This window comes from Poeciliopsis prolifica, unplaced genomic scaffold, assembly GCF_027474105.1.
Source record: "Poeciliopsis prolifica strain line A6 unplaced genomic scaffold, Auburn_PproV2 SCAFFOLD005, whole genome shotgun sequence".
Taxonomy (NCBI): domain Eukaryota; kingdom Metazoa; phylum Chordata; class Actinopteri; order Cyprinodontiformes; family Poeciliidae; genus Poeciliopsis; species Poeciliopsis prolifica.
The window spans coordinates 485994-503289 of NW_026562380.1; the positions used below are offsets into that span (position 1 = coordinate 485994).

The 17296-nt window shown below is 36.5% G+C and overlaps 1 protein-coding gene across 2 annotated transcripts in view; it reads right to left on the reverse strand.

The window, feature by feature from the left end:
- LOC129359852 (gamma-aminobutyric acid receptor subunit pi) overlaps positions 1-10562 on the reverse strand; it is a 56730-nt gene extending 46168 nt beyond the window's left edge. For both annotated transcript variants that reach the window (XM_055029778.1, XM_055029779.1), the window contains exon 1: positions 10328-10562. The gene's annotated coding sequence lies outside the window, so the exon portion shown is untranslated. The remainder of the gene's footprint in view (positions 1-10327) is intronic.
- Positions 10563-17296: the final 6734 nt, after the last annotated feature.

Here is a 17296-nt window from a genome sequence, read left to right on the forward strand (position 1 = left end):
GAACTTTAAATTATATAACTTAGATGAATAAGAAGATGAATGCGTGTAAAACCAAAAAGCAATAATCGTAAAGACCAGCTTTTTGAGAGTGACTGTTATGTAAAATCCAACTTGCCCTGTTTTTTAGTTTCACTTTTTGGTTGTAATCCGTGCATAAACCCCTGTAATCCATGTATAAGCGGTTGAAACAAAACTCCTATAAAAGTACTGCGTGAAACAAAGTTTGTGACTCCGATCTCAAAACCTCAGTGAACTGATATGAGAGGTCAGAGGGTAATGAAAACTACACTGTGTTTTCCTCTCACCAGCTGTAATTGGATCCATCTGTCATCTTCGTTAAATAACTGTGATCTTTTGATGGATGCATATAAATCACACAAAGCTTTCAAACAAGACTGTGTGCTTAATCAAAATGTACACATAAAATAGAACCCAAAACTCTCACACCAAATGTGCAAATGAAATAAATAATGTATGTTATTATATAATAATGATACAGATTAATTTTCAGTTTGATGGATGGGGTATTCAGAAAGGTATGGTTAATTCAAACTTGTCTGCGTTTCTGCTTTGCACTTCAGTGATGAAAGATATGTAGATGTAAAACACTTCACCTTCACCTTTCTACACACCTTGCACTATATAGTACAAAATGTAATCTCTGAGCTGACTGCCACCAATTAAGTTTTATGATTTCTCTTTCTTTTCTCTTTTTTTTCTTGCACATACAAGCCCATACCACTGACTTTACACATGTACTACTGAGCATATATTTATTTTTCGTACTGCACTATGCAGACATTGTTTGCACTGGTGAAAATTTGCTTATGCTGTGCTTGGCTAGGCAGAGCTATGTTAGATTATATTAGGCTGTACTATATAGCCACTGTCTGCTCTGATCAATACTCAGTAAATTCAAAGCAGTTTTGGACTTTCAGTCAAAGTTGAGTGGCTGATCAATTGACAATACAAAATCATTAAAGTGATATCTTGGCAGCACTGTTATGTTAAAGTGTTGCCCTATATTTTACACATTTATTATGTATACATTTGTAATATAACTGAACAGGACACATCATAATGACATGCATAGTTTAAATACGTCACATGGCTTGATGTTTCACAAATCTTCATATCTTCAACTTTTCAAAAATGTGTTTTAACAAACCTGCAGGAGGAAACTGGACCAGCTGGAGCAATGTAGAAAAAAACAAACATAAAAAACAAACAGCCTTCCATCACCTGGAGTGGAGTGTTTGAAAATATTTATTTCATAAAAAATGTCTATTGCTCTGTCCCTATGCAAAGTGGTTATCCTGATCAAGGGACACTTTAATGTGGGAAGATGGGAAACAGTTCTCCAGTCAGCTGTCTGCAGGGTGATTTTAAGCTGACTTGAAAAGGGCACAAGCAAATATAAAACTGATATGTCAGGCAGAGCTGAGTCACTTCATCTAATTATTTGGATACTCTTTCTTTTATTGCTTTTTAGGTTATTTTTCAAGGCATCTTGCATAAGTCACATCAGCTGCATGTGGCATTCAAGGTGCTCGTCCAAACCAAAAGTCTCCAAACCCTAAATTTATTTCCCTCTCTGCTCTGACCTGTAAAACTTCAGGAATGTGTCATTCTTAGGGTGACAACAATGCACCAACTGTTCAGACAGAAAGAGAATCAGCTTCACAAAATTTAATTTAGACTGTTTCTCTGCAACTTTAAATTTGAGCCTGTGGCTCATTTACTATTTAGATTTTCAAACAAACTGTTAGAAATGAATAGAGAGCATTGCTTTGTAAATGGGAATATTTCAGAAGCAGTCATTAGGATCTCATAGCTGTGCAAGCACAGGTGTGACTAATTATGTTGATTATGGTGGCGTACCATTAGGGTAAAAACTATGTGCTGTGGTTTAGCAGCAGAAATGACTGTGACTTTTTCTAATCTCAGCAGAGAAATGTGTGCCTTGCTGTGACAAACATTTTTTGATTAACCAGCCGCTCCAATTGGTGATGTCTAGCAAAGATTGCACAGACTCTGACACAAAATGATAGCAATAAATTAACAGAAAACCAGATACTTTGCTTTAACTTATTCATATCTTACATATATTTTTTTACACCAGAAGAACACACTGCATAGATTTGTGTGGTGATAGTTGAGATAAAAATAATTTCATGGCTTACCCTTCACCTCACCTTCACATATTTTAATCTTATTGCTCTTTTTTCATGGTGTGCTGACTATGCACCATACAAAGACTGATATTAAACATAATACTATTTAACTACAGACTGTGCTTTTGAGCTTAGTCAAACAATTTTCAATAGATTTGACTTTAAGGGCTGAAGTTTGCTACCTTCGCCAGTTTCAAAGCCAGGTGTGATTAGCTTTTTGGATCATTGTCCTGCTGGAACAAACATCTAGTTTACCAACACAATGTTTTTTCATGGTGCAATTTGCTAAGATACTTTTGAGCAAATATTACTGGATGTATATATTCATCTCTAACAGTACGTTATTTTTACTTTGTACAGATTAAAGAAAATACACTGTGAACTGAAACTTGTTCAGCTATTGCTTTTTCTTCAAAAAAATATCATCCTCCCAGCCCCTCAGCAAAATGATGGTTCCAATAAATCAATAAAATTAAATAATAAAATAGTAATAATAATAACAATAATGATACAACATGTCTAAGATGAGTGTTTGCAGAAGTCAGAACCCATAACATGGTTTATGAGACAGCTGGGAAATGTAGTCCCACTGCAATGTCTCCACAAATTGCATTTGCGTGTTTGTTTTTTTGCACAGCATTTATTGAATGTAATGTGCTGCATGTCTTGAAACTAATCTTGAAACTAATTCCATATGAAAACAAAAAAAACAAGAAAATAATTTTCCATTGTAACCATGGTTGTATTGCTTCTGTCGTCTGACTATTACAAATCTCTTTGGATGCATGAATCCAATTTATTAGTTGCAAATATTGACCGCGATAAGCAAACTCTGGCTGCGAGAAAACACAAAGTACAAATCCACTGCTGTCTTTATGATTTAAAACCTTAATAACTCACAGCAGCAGCAGGATCAGCTCAAAGATTAACGTGGCACTAAACCTGAGTGGGCATCCCATCAAAACAGAGTGAATGCAAATAATCAGAAACTATTTTGTTTTTAATGAAGATAGTAGATCAACATGTCCTTGAAACCCATGCACCATCATGACCTAACGCAGCATGATGCAACAAATGACAGTAAACAGATGCAGGCAGGCAGAGGAATAACGACTTGTTGGTTTCCTTTCACCTCATTGAAACAAAGCTTCATATGTACTGAAGTTATTAACAAAGCGGCACACACTACTTAATTTTAATATTTTGTCTACAAACACTATTTGCTCTCCTGCCCACATCCATGTAAAAACATTTTTTCCTGATCTTTGTTTTGTTTCTATGAAAAACATCAGTTTGTGACTAAAGTTACTGTTGACCCTTTGCAGTTGCGTCTCTTAAATACTGGAGAAGTCCATATTTGCTAATGAGATATTTTTTAATGAATATTGGATGAGGAACAAGGCTAAATTACTTTTGAAGCATTTTCTTTGTCTCTGTTTCTATTTGAGGATTAACTGTAAAATGAGATTTTGAACGTCACGCAGAGCCAAGGTTGTAACTGGCAACCCACCAGTTAAAGGACAAATTCAAACCACTGAGTTTACTGGTCTTCAGCCAACAGTCCAGACCAATGACAAAACATAACCCTGGGTTGTTTAATTATATTGTTTGGATTTGCAAGCTCTGAAACTTGCAATGTAAAAACAACTTCATTCAAATCAGAAACAGTTTGTAAAGAAAATGCATGCATTTTGCTTTAGTTATTCAAAGCATTTCACATGAAACAAAAAAGACACAAACAAGTTTGTCTTTGTCAATAAATTTGATTTCAAAGTATAACTGTGTTTTTTTTTATTTTTAGATTTTTTTAACCCACAAAACAAAAGGCTTGATTTGCAGTAAATTATTGTCTGAAATTATTCATGCAAATGCTCTAATGTCACAATGCATCATCAAACAGCTTTTACTGTTTGTAATCAGTTTTGTAATTAGGGACATTTTATGGTTATGTTAGATGAATAATTTCAACACTACAAGTCTCTCCCTCAATGCAAACATTTTGTATACCAATGCAGCTTTAGCTTTCTTTCACCATCCAACAGTTTAATCAGTTATCAGTTCTGCAATACACCAATCACTCATTGCAATGGGAACTTTGTTGCAAGCTATACATTAAAAAATAAGAAAGAATGCATTGTGTGCATCTTAAATGTAAAGCTAATGCATGTTTTCTCACTGAATTTTTGCTTCACTGCTCCCTTTTCCTTCAGATGTTAAAGATTTCTTCAGAGAATCTACAAGTACACTGAAACCAAAATAGCTCTAAAAGAATCACTAATGTGTGAGGGATAAAACTAGTTTCATCTCAGTCACCAGTCAGTCAGTGGTTGATTTATCGGCGGCTCTTTATGGGTTCTACAAGATCATAAACAACATCATTTGGTGTAAAACTGTCATCAGACTCATACTTGGGGTCACAAATGTTCACTTTTTATTTTTCAAAAAACATCAATGTGAGATCTCAAAGAAACATGAGACATAATTTGAACTTGCAGTTCATAATCCTGAATGCTTTATACTTTGTCACCTTATTTAGTCAGAATTATTCTGTCAAAATAATTATGTTAGGTTTTTTGAGATAAATTAACATAATGATAGTTCCAACTGAATTCTTGTGGTGGGAGTTACACTAAGACCTTTTTGATCTGATATCTCTAAATAAAAATGATTGAATAATCCAAACCCACCTGTTTGTAGTTTAATCTCAGTATGAATACAGCTGTTCTGTGAATACAGCTGTTCTGTGAATAAACACCATCAATATAAAAGTTAACAATGTTAATTTTACAAAAAAGAAAAAAGTGTTGCAAGATTAGTGAACTGTTTAATAAAACCTTTAATAAGTCCAGTTTAAGATGTCAGATGAAACCTACATGCAAAACACTAGAACATTGAAAATCCCCTTTCTCAATGATGGCACACCATGGTAACAACATTATGTTCTAGGTGTGCAAATTGTTCACAGAGGCAGAAAAACAACTTAGAACTGATGGAAAGGTGGACAGAGCAAAATACAGAAGTAACTGGAATTATTCTTTTGTTCAAAGATGTTTCAGGTCTAAACATAGTTTGGACATATCAGTCTTTTAGTTTTATTCAGAACAATGACACTAAAAGGGTTGTTAAGATCACTAATTGGGCTTTTAAGATAAGTGTATTCTGACTGAATCTTTCCAGACTGGCAGCTCCAGCCCATGTTCAAATTTGACAAAACCGTTTTGATGTTAATCCATTCTGACTGAACCTGGCCAGTTTTTAAAGGAATAGTAACTATGACTTAATCAAATTCAAGTAAAGCGCATATAACAGGTGTCTTCAATTCCAGGCCCGGCATCACCCCTGATCCAACACACCTGAATCAAATGACTGAATCACCTCCTCACAGTGCAGTCAGTTCTGCAGAGTCCTGCTAACAACCTCATTATTTGACTCCGATGTGTTGAAGCTGAGACACATCTAAAAGTTGCAGGACATCAGCCCAATGGACCTGGATCTGACATAGAGGTTTATGAAAATACTCATAGTGGTGTAAATATCTTTGCAAGGAACTGCAGCTGTTTTATTAGTAGGTAGAAGCATCCAATCAGGCTCCACCTGACATCAATTTCTCTGGATAGAAGATAGGTTTGCTGTTCATCACTCTGCATGATATTTACTCTGAGCAACCTAAACACACTCAGTGCGGTGGGAATTGGAAAGTCCTTGCAAACACGGCAGCAATGTTTAAAAAAAAGAGATGGTTTTGATTAAAAACATAAATTTACAACCATTAAATCCAGAATTTAATGTTAAGATATGAATTCCCCAGAAAGACAAAATCTGTTAGGAAATAATTGTCTTAAACAAAATCACATTCACCACAGTTACTGGCAACTTTAATAATTCCCATTAAATATATACAACTGATATTTTTCTATGATCTACACCAGCTTATTCCTGCAGAGTCATAGGGGTTTGGTACCAATCTCCAGAGGTCAACTGAAGGACATAAGTTTTTAGTAAGTGTTCTTATGTATTACTGTTTAAATGTAATAGTAAGCTTTTGATTATTAACCCATAGCTTCATGTTTTCTTGTTGTACAAGAGTGAGGTTTATTTCTGAGCCACTATTCAAAATGGAAAATATAGAAGAACATGCCCTTCAAACAAAATAAATATTCTTCATAAAAGAAGAGTTGGATTCAACCTAAACTTGCCCATATTAAGAGTTAGAGTTTTGATCTAAAAGATTACACTTTTAACCTGAACATGGAATGCTAACGGTATCGACTCTGTTCGTGTTTGTGTACAAAATGTCTGTGCACAATGAATGAAGAATGATGCTGTGATGTAGCACAATTTTCAGATTTGACCTGACAATGAAGAAAAAGGTTGGATGGGGACAAAAGGTTATTGCCACACACAGGGAGCTCAGATATGAAACAAAGGACAAATCTCAAAAAGGGCCATCTTGAAGATAACAAAAGGCCATCCACAAATCAGTTGGTGGTTTGGGAGGAATGTTTTTTTTTGCCTCTTTGTTAAACACATCTGGCAATCCATAAGGAACTTTTTATTTTTCAGATGAGACTAAAATTGAGCATATTTGGAGGAAACGCCCCAGCTGTCTGACATGATAGCAAGAAGTAATATAAAGAAAAGTTCTGAGAAAAGACTGGATGAATTAGAGAAACTAAAGGAGAGGTTCAAAGATCCCTCTCTTTATGGGTATTTGGAAACATTTCATTTAGGATGAAAACTGGGTGCAGATTTATTGCTTCAGCCAAAAGGTGTTACACAACAGAGAGGACAATAAGGGTGGCAAAAATTATTTAATAAATCCATTTTTTCTGAATATGAAGTTGTTTTTCACATTGAGTAAGATTATGATTCTGCAAAGACATGAATTGTTTCACAAGTCTTTCCGAGGAGATGCAGATATGTGCGGAGAATGTTGCATATTTATTTAGGAATTTCAGATTGTCGGTTGTTTTCTATTCCAGAGTGATTCCAGTTGAAACTTTCAAAAGTTGATTGAAATCCTACAGAAGCTGACTCCCACTAACATCTCCAACTGCACTCCTTCCCCTTTCAGATGTCATAGTAGATAAATCTGACAAGAATAAGTTGTTTTTGGAAGTAAAATCCATTACTGTACTTTGGGATACAAAAACATTGGCAAGCTATTTACTAGATGCTCATCTGACAATACATTTATGAATTCATTTCAAGAAATATTGGCAAATGTAAACTGGTCCGTCTTTTGCGGTCCACTAATAAAAGATTGAGAGTCCTTACAGATCTCACAGTTTGCCACATTCTTACCAAAAGAATAAGATGCCAGAGAAAAACTGGTAGGACTTGAGACACAATAGAAAAATGTGACAGCCAATGACGGGACAGTACCATAGGAGTTCTGCCATCAAACCGCATTAATGAAGATGCATGACACTGTGCCAGTGAGTCAAAGCAAGGTCCCAGACAGAGAGTGGCACAGATGCTACCATGATGAAATAAGCCTGAACACTCTGAATTCATTCATTTTCTTTATCTATTCAGTCCCTGTCTCTTTAAACTCTGAGCCAAATACGCATGGATTTAGTGCTTAAGCACTAAAAAGTTTTTGTGATTAAAAATAAACCATGAGAGACAATTTCAAACACCTGTTTCAGCACCAAACCGATCATAAAAAGGAGCCAAAAATTTAACGCTTCTGATTCAGTTCCAGTGTTTGGTGTTCTTGACTCCAAACTATCAGTTATAGTGAATCTGAGCACATGAACAACGTTATCCTATCCAATAGGGTTTTTGTCTGGTCTTTCTTTATTTCCATTCTTTACTGAAGCCATTGTTTGTAAAAGTTAAAGGTTGTAAAGGATCAAATGGTCATATTGGTATCAGTCAGGAGAAGAACAGAAAAAAAATCCACAGGATGTGTATTTATTCTATGCCACTGTGAAAATAGTCTCTTATGACTGGAAAAAATAGTAAAACCGGGGCATTACAAAACTGGATGTTTTCCAAACTTAAAGAAAGAATTGAACCTCAATGACTGGATGTGTTCTGCATCCTTCTTTATTCTCCATCTGTGTGGACCAAATAGTACAGTTTCATCTAAAGAAAACTATCAAAATCTTATCTAAAATCTTCCAAAACTTTGAGAGAAAATATCTTGTTGCCTGTTGAAACCAAACTTAAATCTGTGGGCTACAATTCAACAAGTTTTTTCTTCCTTTTTGCAGAAAGAGATACAGAGGCATGACAAAAAGAGAAAAATGGTGGTGGCAGCATCATGATTTTAAATGAAACTATGATTTTGGTTGATGTTATTGAAATTATGAATAGTTCCAGCAACTATTGACAGTCTTGTCAGTTTGAACACAAAACTTTCAGAGAGGTGAAGATGAACGGGTTTTTATTTTTCAGCCTGATAGTGAGAATAAGCAAATGGGCAAAAAGAATTTAAGATTTGTACAGGTCTAGTCAAAGTCTATAAGTGCATTTGATGGAAAATCAGCGAGATCATCTAAATGGAGAGATGACAGCACAATCTGAGGGATTTGGAAAACGTTTTCAAGGTAGAATAAGTAAATATTTCACTGTTAAGATGTGGTATGTTGTGAGTCTTACTGAGAAAAAAATGATTGATTTATCCAAATCAATCATTTATATGGTTGTAAGCGAGTACAGCCATATTATTTCTTAATATGTTTATTCCAAAATAATTAGTTTTTTGTGATCTTAAAGATGATCTTAAAGATGTAAAAAGTTTCAACATTGTTTGTCATTTCTCATTTTGTGCTAACACTGAAGGTTTCCAGCATATCAAGATCTGCATTAAAATTAAAGAAGGGTGCATGCGCATTCGTACAGAGACACTCTTAAAAAGTAGGAAAGCATTTTTCCACTTAACTGTTTCACTTTATTTCATATTTTTCAGAGTATAGGAAGCCTTTTATTTTGTCCAGTTACGATGGAGAGGAAAACGCTCCCAGCTCTGGTGTTTTGATGATAACAGGGAGCCCTTTTCATTATCTCCTCAACTCTATTTCCGTAAATCTAATTCCCTCTTTCTCTCTTTCTGTGATGGCTGACCTGCACTCTGAGAGACAGCTGGCAGTTCATGCCCAAAGACTGTGAAGAAAAAAAAAAGTTCTTAAATTAAGTGTGCCTCACAATCAGCACTTGTACCACTGATTACAGACATTATCTCAGTGGTAAATATAGATTATGAAATTAGAGGGGAAAGGCACCATAAGGCTTCATGGAGCATTAACAACATTTTAATTACAGATTTTTATGGCAGTGGAAATCTCCCATATCTGGGGGCATTTGTCTTTTGACTCCATAGCTTAACAGTTTTTATTTGAAGCACAGCTGCTGGGTAAAATATGACCAAATGAGACATGAGCTTCGACATTCACTGTTTAATTCAAATGACTGGACTGGTTTTCTAAAATACCCCCAGTACACACTGGAAAGCCCTGATAAATTTCGGGAGCCAGCTTTGTAAATGTACAATGGGACAGTATCATACCTTTAGGGTTCATTAAATGTTTTTTTTTTTCCTGTTTTTAAGCTTTCAGTTATTTTTCTGGGGGTGTTCATTTATCAGCTCCCAAGCACAATGACAGATGATAGTTTGCTTTCTGGGGGGCATCACAGTTCGAATAAATGAATGCATTTTACAAGAACTGGAGTTTTTATTTGAAGTCCCTGAAGGGGCTGTCCTCAATTTACTATTTTAGGATTTTCCGACAAGCAAAAAGCTTGTCAACCCTTTAACCTTCATCAACATAAATAAACAGGGTTTTACGCACAGGTGCAAGAGCTCGGGCATCAAGGATGTGCAGCGAATTGCATGCATGCAGGCATATTCTCGTAATTATTGTTGCTACATATATGGATGCATTTTCGTGTATGAATATTTTGGAGATTGCATAACTGGGAAAAAGAACCCCACACATAAAAGTTTATTTCATCAGCGCGCTGTGGGTTCAGGGCGCTCCTTTCAAAGATGCGCTGCGCTGGTGAGAGGCGCACAAAGACAGTTAAACCTCTCTCTCAAAAAAAAAAAAAATTAAATAAGCAGCAGCAAATATAAAACAATACACCTATTATTATATATATTTTTAAAATCAACCAAACATAGCAAAAGTGGAAATTTAAATTACCTGATCCGATCTATCGCCACGATCATGTCACACACGCGTCCGTCAGCGCATCCTGGAAATTAGAGTCCTTCGATGAAAGAGTTCTCCCTCAATTCGTCGCTGCTGAAATCTCCACTTCCATAAACGTATTTTATATTTTTTCTAATAGCACCTGCTGATCCGCGCAAACATATGCCTGCACAAACAACTGGTTGTGCTCTGTCAGCAGATTCCCGTTAACCTCCGTGGGCTGGACGCGCCGCTGCGCAATGACGCACGCCAAGTAGTCGAAGCTGATTTGGAGTCTCCAAATCCGCTTGTGTTGAATTCCAGAAAACATGATGCTTTCGCCTTTTCTACGCCCTCTAATTACAGTATGAAACTGATGTTATGTCACCACTAAATTCCAGTCTATTTTTTTTTTTGTTATTGTTCCTTCAAGTGGACTATTAGAGACAAAAACCTTCCACAGCCAGTCACATATTTAAATAAAGAGACCAGACCTGACATACAACACATGGCTGCGTGTTAGCATCCCATTTCTATTTTAGTCTTTGAAGAAATCAAGTGACAATAATCGTGTCAGTTCACGTTTAACGCTCCGCAGCACCTCTTAAAGCCATTACTCTTTCTGTTCACCCTCACACAACGGCAGTTCGATTGCTTTAAAACTCCAGGAAGTATATTGAGGTTTCACATGTCAAGATGGAGGATGGTGATCTCAGAAGGAGCTTGACAGTCATTCCTGTGTTGATGAGCCATTTACATTCCCATCCCATCCCATCCCGGATGCCCAAAGGGGAGAGAGGAGCAGTCAGTCAGGCAGAAGCTGATCTTGCTCCACATGTGGGTTTTAATTGTAAGATCTGGGTATGGATGCAGAGCAGAAGAATGCCTCTGTGGGTGGTTTTCCCTATGTTAGCAAACAGCCATTCACTCCAAGCATGGCTGGGCAAGATAGTGAGTTCTTTGAATCTATACATTTCTGCATTTCGGCAGGGGAGGAGGGCAGTGTCGTCACGCAAAGTCCAAGACTCAAAGCCATTGCCGGAGCTCACAAGGCACAGAGCCACAATGAAATCAGCACTTACTTACAGACTGGTGCCAACAGTGCACTACTGTGACATTTGTTTGTCCCATGTGCAAGGACATTTCGTGATACGATGATTCAACCACATGCATGCATCCCGTATATAACTGTCAACTGGCTGATGCTTCAAGAAGTTTCTTCAGCATCTTTTGCAGCAAGAAATTCTGTTGCTTTTGTATCTTAAAATGCAACAATGGTCACTGGTAAAACATCAGGTCTTTATTCCTGAATTAATTTGCCAACAGTAATTAACTCTGTAATGAACTGCAGTTTCAGATTACTTCTTTAGAAGGTTTTGAGTCATTGTTGTGGAGTTTGAGACATTTAGCCTCTTTTTTTCTTGAATGTTATGATGGTTAGACATTATTATAGTTAGTCTAGCCCTGGGTTGTTTTGGTTATTTCTTTTTAGTTTGATTATTCTGTGTTCTTTAATCTTTTTCTTTGATTAAATCAGTTTTGTTTGCATTTTAGTTCACTCTTTCTTATTGTTTCTTGTTATGATTTCTCCTTGTCTGTAACTATCCCTTGTTACTCCAGTTCAATTGTATTCTATTCTTTAGTGTCAGATTCATTTCCTAGTCCCTTGTGTACTTTCCCTCACCCCCTGTGTCATTTCCTCTCTCTCCTCACACCTGCAACCCCTCTAGCTAATCAGCCCTGGTCTTTTGTTCCAGCATTCACCCTCACACTATTTAAACCTATTTAAACTATTTAAACTCCTTGCCTGTTCCTCTTGCTATACAGTTTTATTTTCTATGTTTCTTTTAAAAGAAAAAATTCCTGTTGGCATTTTTCTTGAGATTACGGTTTTAGTTCTTCTTTTGTAAGTTTCTTATCTTTTTCATGAAACTTTAAACATGATCCATGCTCCCAGCCCCTGTCTCAAACTCACACATTATGACAGTTATGGTATTTATAGCTGCATTTAAGCCATATGGCAACTTCATGCATCTGGAAATTAAAACCAAGGATGGATTAAACTTGAAGAGGTTGAAGGCATGACTCTATCAAGCTTTTGCAAGTTATTCACAAGAATAGTAATTTTGGATGTTGTTTATCGCTGATTGGCTCACTGGCTGTTCTGATGGCTCCTTCCCTGGAACGTTTGGCCCCCAAGGACTCCTGGAGCTCACAGACTAAGAGATTGAAAAAAAAACTGAATTCAGAAAATGTTTTTTTCCAACCTGATCAGTTTGTTATTGTTTGCATCCACAAAAGTGATGCATTTCAGTTCAAAGACTTTAAATTCACAACTTCATAGTCTGAAAAGTTAATAGTTTCGTGGTGTGAAGCTTTGAGTTATTGTGCTTTGTAGAAATTGTTAAACTTGTTCTGTATTGCATTGTGGAGTCACGAGGAAAGTTTTACGAGGAGCGCTGGTGCCTTAGTGCTATGCATGTGTAGAGCAGGGAACAGGTGGGGACCTGAAAGGTTTCCAGCTCACAACCATTTCCCTCTATTGACAGGCCTGCTCACGATGCATTGCCCGCCTTACATCTCTTCCTGTCACGTCTGAATCCTGCAGGGCTGTTCCACCTGAGCTCTCATTCATCTGCTGCTGCTACTGCTTTCAACAAAGCCATTTGCGCACAGGGTTAGATGACCGTGCAAAAGTTTTATGCATGATTTATCTGCGCTGAGTTCCACCATTTTAGACGTGGGTCATCTGCAAAGGCCAGATTAAAAATTGTTCCCGGGAGCAGCACTTTCACACATTTGTCCAATGATCTCAAGCTCTTTAAGGGTCATCTGTAATCCATTACTCACATCATGTGGGAAACAAGTGACTGGCCTAGCTGATCTGATGAAGATACTTAAAAAGGGTTAAAAAAAAATAATTAATTTTAAAATTCCGACTGGCTAAGCTGCCGTTCAGGAGATTGTCATTATTGTTTCTATTTATCTAAAATGGAGCCGCAGAGCTACTGGTGAATATTCAGTGTTATTTGTTGTTCTAGATGAGCATAGCCATGCATTATGCAACACTGTGACAACTACAACCTATTCAAATAACTCATCAAATTATAAAAGAGGGTTTCAATCAGCTGCAAGGTGACCGTGTTCATCCCAACTAGGAGAGAAAGGTGAAGAAATCCCACATTCAGACTGTGTGCGTCCATGTAATCAACAATGCAGTTTTCTGTTCTGTGGATATGAAACAGAAGGCAACACAAGGTCAACAGATTTCATTCTCATCCTGAGAAGAAGGAAAGATTTGGAGAGACACAAAAACCTGCAACAATTGTGCTTCAATTTGTCCTATTGAAGGAACAATGTTGGGATTTTTAGTGCCTCAAATAAGCAACGGCTCCTTATTAATTTTTGAACTAATGCTAACACAGTTCCTTATAAAAGTAATGCAAGCATCTAGAAAATTCATGAAACATTCTTTAATCATAATTCTCATCTGATCTCCAAAGTCTTATTTTAAAACCTTCTCATGTCCTAGAGTTTTTACACAAAGTAAGAATCCACAAAGGTTGAGAAAATTAGCTGGTCTTGGAAATGAAACATGTTGACTGCTGCATGATTAACAGAGCTGAAACATTTTCATGCCATCCATGATTTGCTGCCGCAGAGCGCCAGTGGATCCTCTCATTACAGTGGGTATGTCATTAACTGGGATGATAAGCGTGGACTCTGTTCATTTGGGAGGACGATTCTTCATCCTTTGTTTTATCACCATATTCTGCCTCTTCTATTGGCACCACTGGTAATAATGTGTGAAACCTCTTAAAATGAATTCATCTCTTATAGTAAGAGCTTCATCTCACACTAAAACATTTGGAAAAATGTAACCTTTATTTGAAAATGTTTATTAGGTGGGAACAATATGAAGGTTTAAGAAATAATTGTTTTCAACAAAACTATTTTTTAGCTAGTGATGCATAAAAACATCACTGACACTAATTATTCAGCTTGCATGCTATAACACTGATAGATTGATGTTAGAAAGAACTTTTATCTTTCTTTGTTCGCTAGAATAATGGGCCTAACTGCAAAAATATTTTTCCCGTTGGTATAAATAAAGTTTTGAACCAAATGGGGCTTAAAGTGATCAGATTGTTATTTTTCCTTTATCTTTTTAAGTTGATCAGAGTTTCTTGGAATGTTTAAATAGTAATCCATGACTTTCTGCCCCTCCATTGCAACTCCAATTCCCCTCAACTTCTTGCCACTAGGCTGAACGAGGACCCATATTTCCTACCATCAAATATAGGGACCAGGCTGGTAGGAGATGAAACATCTCCAGGATTCACAAGTTGCGTTTCCAGTGAGCATGTGAGCCTGCAACTTGACATTTTGAAAATTAATTTGTTTAGTGAAACCACCAATCAATAAACGTTTTGGCGCTAGGATGAGCAAGTTATTTCAAAAAGCTGTAGCAGAAAATATTTCTCACTTCCCATGTGATCAACAATCAGATGTTGCTACTGGTGCAAACCTCGAAGAAATTTACTCATTTGTTTAGTTTGAAGGTCACAGAACATCATGGTTTTTAGTGGTTTATCTCGTGAACAAACTTATTCACATGTGATTTTTATTTTATTTCTTATTGAAAACACAACATCTAATTTCTTTGTGGGAATAATTTTTGGATTGAATTTGAAGGATTGTACATAAAGGTGTTCATTAGAGAACAGATGTTTCTTAGTTTACCCCAAGTGATGCCACATGATTTTTGCCAGCTAGAAAATGCCAACTTGTTGCAAATATATGTGTTAAACTAGACTAGATGTAGCCAACAGTTTTAAATATGGAATCCGGACGTGTCAAAGACTCAACATTTTTTCGACAAAGACTGAAACTTGATACATCCTTGGCAGAGTAATGGCAGAATAAGTTGTTGAAAATTTCCTCCACAAAAGTGTGTTTAATTTTTTTCATTCAAGCTCTTTCATCCTCATTAGGCAGGAGCTTCTGAGGAAACCTCTATCAAAGCGTCGTTGTGTCTGGCTCCACAGGAGCTACAGAAAACCCTCATTAGACAGACGCTGGTGCCAGAGGGGACCGAGGTATCTGGGGTAAAGTGTCAGTGGCTTGTTTGCAACCCATTCACGGGAACAGATGTCAAGAGGCAGTGAGATTACCTTGTCATTCCATGTGAGGTTTCTTCCCTCTGTTTTGTTCATATTGAACCATTTTATGAGACAAACATGTATCTCAAAAGTGTCTGTTTCAGTCATTGTTCCAGTCATAATTTCTATGTTGCATTCTAGGTCATTAGCAGAGAGGAGGAAAAAAAAAGGTGTCAGATTGGTTCGAAGTTATGTTTTTCTGTTTATGTTGGTTGTTTTGCTGAGTTAGGTCATTAAAATTAAGTTTGAGAAGTAGTTTACTGGACCTTATTTATCGGGGATTAACTGATCGTCTTAGTAGAAGTTGCTCAAAGACAAATCCATTTTAATTGTTGGAGGAAATAGCAGAGCACCATGTACTGTATAATTGGTTCCCTCATCACATTTTCCTTTTTTCATCCCCCTCCTCCTTTTCCTTTTCTCCCTTCCTGTCACATCCTTCATCGCTCGCTACGCTTTGTAAATATTTCCACATTTGATCCCTCGCTTGTTCATCCCTGAGCTCTGTCCTTGTCCTCACCAACTTTGTTTAATCATATGGTTATGCATATAACCACTGAAAGCTTTGACGTTATTAAGGCTTTTCAGGGATAAGGTAAGGGGTTTGTTCTATAACAAAAATGTCTTTGCAAGAAGAACAAATGGCACATTTTCTTTTCCAAGAAAAGATTTGTGTATCATAAAACAGTACCTTGAAGCGTTGAGAATAAAACTTATATCAGTTTCATGATTTTAATAAAATGGTTGTGCAAAAGAAAAGCAATCAGAAATAGAGTAGGGTTATTTATAATGACTCTTTTGCTTTCAGAAAGTATTAAAACATTGACATGCGAGTCATTTGATCAACTAAAGATGCTGATTCTCTTAATTTCTGTTCTGCTCTAAAACCCTTTAATAACCTTAAAGTCCTTCCGGGAAAGCACATAAATCCTGAAGTAACTGTATTCCCCATTATCTCCAAGCTTTAACCACATTCTACACTTTATTTTTAACTATAGTATCCTCAGATAACACAACCAGTTTTCTGTCAAATTGTGTTCTGGATTCTGGTTATGCAATTCAAAGCATTACATTTTTTTGGTAATTTTGTAGATTTGTTCATTTTAACATTAACAAGACCTCAACACATTGTCCTAAAAGGTTGGGCCGATTTTAGCCAGACCTGAATGTTTTCTTGTAACTCTTTGTAATATTGAATAGAGCACAAAAACTTGAAATGTTAATGTCCCTCCAAAAAAATATAAAAGGTTGTGTGCAATTATATATCAATCCTGAATTAAAGTCTAAAAATGACTTTGCAGTTAATGCAGAGATTGTGCAAGAAGGTAAAATTGAAGCTAAATTGGTTTGTTGATGGATGAAAAGTGTTCCTCGAATGGATTCATGACATTTAAAGACTTTTATCACAGTTTGTGTGACCTCTTAAAATTACTCATCCAGTTCCTGTCAAAGACAGAAACAAAAATCAAACTGTTTACAGGAACAACATTAGCGAACCCGAAGCGAATGCGCCTGCTTTGTTTGACAAACACGGCTGTTAAATACAACAATCCACTGAGACAAATGTACATTTTTGATGTTTTGGTTTTTGCAAAGAGAAAAAAAAAAAGAAATCTGTTTTGTTTCCATGGCAACATTCTGAATATCCTGTGCCCTACAGTCTGTGGGGATATCAGTGGAGAAGCTACGGAGGTGTACTACAACAACACAACCCAGCTCAAATGCTAAACACGCAGGAGGAGCTGCACAAAAATATTCTCGACACTGGTGGCGTAAAGAACTTAGGCTTCAGGCTGCAGAACTGTCAGCTCCACAAGAT